Source organism: Pteropus vampyrus, unplaced genomic scaffold (genome assembly GCF_000151845.1).
Source record: "Pteropus vampyrus isolate Shadow unplaced genomic scaffold, Pvam_2.0 Scaffold108, whole genome shotgun sequence".
Classification (NCBI taxonomy): Eukaryota; Metazoa; Chordata; class Mammalia; order Chiroptera; family Pteropodidae; genus Pteropus; species Pteropus vampyrus.
In genome coordinates, this window is record NW_011888889.1 from 2,783,489 (window position 1) to 2,786,447 (window position 2,959).

General features: G+C 34.5%; 1 pseudogene; it reads left to right on the forward strand.

Moving 5' to 3' along the window:
- The first annotated feature begins 380 nt into the window (after positions 1-380).
- LOC111743169 lies at positions 381-2,460 on the forward strand (annotated as a pseudogene).
- Positions 2,461-2,959: the final 499 nt, after the last annotated feature.

The following is a 2,959-nucleotide window of genomic DNA, read 5'->3' on the forward strand; positions in this document are numbered from 1 at the left end:
ATATTTCCTTATTTACCTCCTGGTAAGAGTTACCTGTATTACTTCAGGTTATATCTCTCCAAGCATAACACTTCTTTTAGTGGCTCTGGTTGTGTTTTGTAAAAGGAGAAAAGAACATTTAGGAGCTAAAAATTGAAGACCTGTTATTCTTACAGTAACATTCTGAAGAACACCCAATCAAATCGCCCACAAAGGACAGCCATATCTCCTTCCAGTTCCCAAATGGAAAGCTTTTTTCTTTTTCAATTATTTTCTTCAACTTTATTCAGTTAACTTATAGTAAGTAGAATAGCAATATTGAACTGTATCCTGACTCCAGGAGACCTTTATGGCACGTCTGGAAGGTGTTTTTTCCAAGGTGAGGGCTGATGAAAGAGGACATGACCCTAAGTGAAAAGCAGCATCAAGGAGCCCTCTCCATCTTTCCAATTTATTTTTTCCTGAAGGTGGGAGAATAGCTATTTGACTCATGAAATATGTGGCTCCTTCCTTGTTCTTTTTTCCTCAAGGATGGATTATGCTAGTTTGTCTGAGCTCACTTTTCAGTTTAAGTCCCCACGAGGTAAGTAAATTAGGCCAGGCTAACCCATTTCTTTGCTTTCTTTGTTGTAGCTTCTATACTTTTCCTGGCATGTATTAATTCAGAGTCCCACAGTCACCATAGTCTCAGGTTGGGTGTGGAAAGCAATAGAATCTTCCATCATTGTTAGGGTCCAGTCTGGGTTTTCTAATAGCTTTACCATAGATCCCTGTGATGATGTGACAAGTTGATCTTCAATTCTCTCTGTTCTTTGTTTTATTACTCCATTGCACTGAAACTTTGAGGTGAGTAAGGGTGTACCCTGAGGATAACCCATAACTTTGTATATTAGCATAGGAAGGTCATTATAATTGAAGATAATTCCTTCACCTGAGTATTGTCTTGCATCGATATGTTTGGCATTCTTGTCTATGGGCAACTTTTCTGCTGATTATCAGTGATCTTATGCAAGAAATAATGAGATTTATGTTTTTAAAAATTAGCCTTTTAATCACATAGAAACACTGTATCATCTTAAAGCTGTTCATTAGTGAATTAAGATTTTAAGTAGGTAATAGTGTCATTAATTTTAATAAAGTTGCTTCTTTACTTGCAAATGCCAATATACAACTGACTGTAATAAATTATGGTACTCTAGAAGCTCAATAAATATTAAACTAGAAAATTCCATGAGTGTAAGGTATGTGTTTGCATATGAATATGTGCTTGCAACTTATATTAAATTGGTATAAAGGGAGATTATGCTACAATAATATAGTTATTAATTTTTAAATGGTCTTAATATTGTAGATACTCAGCCAAAGAGGTTAGGAATCCCAAGCTGTAAATATATCCCAATTCCATTCAATTTATGGAAGTACACGATTTTAAGAAATAATTTGACAAACAAGTAATTATTTCTAACAGTTAAATGTTCAAAAGATTGACTAAATTTATGACTAACATTCTCTAAGTCATCTGTCCATCTTCTAAAAAGCTTGAGGTCTTCTATAATTATCCATTTACATTTCTAGAAGGGTTTATTTTTCCTTTTCCATAGTTATCAAATGTCATTTTAAAATTTATTTACTGAGACTGAATATTACAAATTAATCAATAGTCTCACATTAAAGAACTTTGTCTTCTCTTTTTCTTGGCATCTCCAAGGTGGTCAGCTGCTTTAGGGTGAAGCCGAACATCTTTTTCCCAGCCACTGGCTGTCAGAAACTCATTGAAATGGACGATGAACTCAAATTTTGTATCTTTTATAGAAGTTGCTGCTGATGCTCTGGGTGAAGAATGGAAGGGTTATGTGGTTTGCATTAGTGGTGGGAATGACAAACAAGGTTTCTTCATAAAGTAACCTTGTGTCTTGACCCATGGCCATGTCCACCTGCTACCGAGTAAGGGGCATTCCTGTTATAGACCAAGGAGGACTTGAGAAAGAAAAAGCAAATCTGTTCAGGGTTGTATTGTGGATGCCAATTTGAGTGTTCTCAGCTTTGCCATTGTAAGAAAAGAGGAGAAATATATTTCTGGTCTCACTGATATTGCTGTGCCTCGTTGTCTCGTGCCCAAAAGAGCTAGCAGAATTGGCAAATGTTTCAAAAAAAGATGATGTCTGCTAATACGTTGTAAGAAAGTCCCTAAACAAAGAAGGCAAGAAACCTAGGATCAAAGCGGCCAAGATTCAGCATCTTGTTACTTCACTCGTCCTGTAACACAAATGTTGGTATATTGCTCTGAAGAAACAGTGTACAAAGAAGAACAAGGAGGAGGACGCAGAATATGCTAAATTTTTAGACAAGAGAATGAAGGAAGCCCAATAAAAATGCCAGGAACAGATTGCCAAGAGACATAGACTGTCTTCTCTGAGATCTTCTACCTCTAAGTCTGAGTCCAATCGAAAAAGAGATTTTCTAAGAATAACAAATAAATAAGGTCAGACATAAAAAATAATTTTGTCTCATTTATCTACCTTGTTTGATTTTCCAATTCCTGGTTCTTTAAAAATTTTGTATATACATTGCATTAATATTATTAGTACAATACTCTAAATATACTAATTTTGTTTTCTGTCCCAATTAGATGGTCAACGAAGGAAATCAGTACCAATTCATTCAGAACATCAATTTAGCATTTACATATCTCAAAAACAAAACCAAGAAATTATGGGTATATGACAAGGATAAGGAATAAGAGTGGACAGTAACTCAAGACAACTTAGCACACAGAATTGATAACAAATATTATTTTGGAGTTTAATGACATCTGATGTAAAAAAGGAACACATGATTGTTTGTCTTGCTCTTGTCAGATAATAAAATGGAATATACATATTTTTAAAAGAGATTTATTACATGAGATTTATAACTTTTCTGTAAAAGAGTATTCCTCATATATATTGACCATCTGCAATAGCTAAGAGTGAAATGTTAA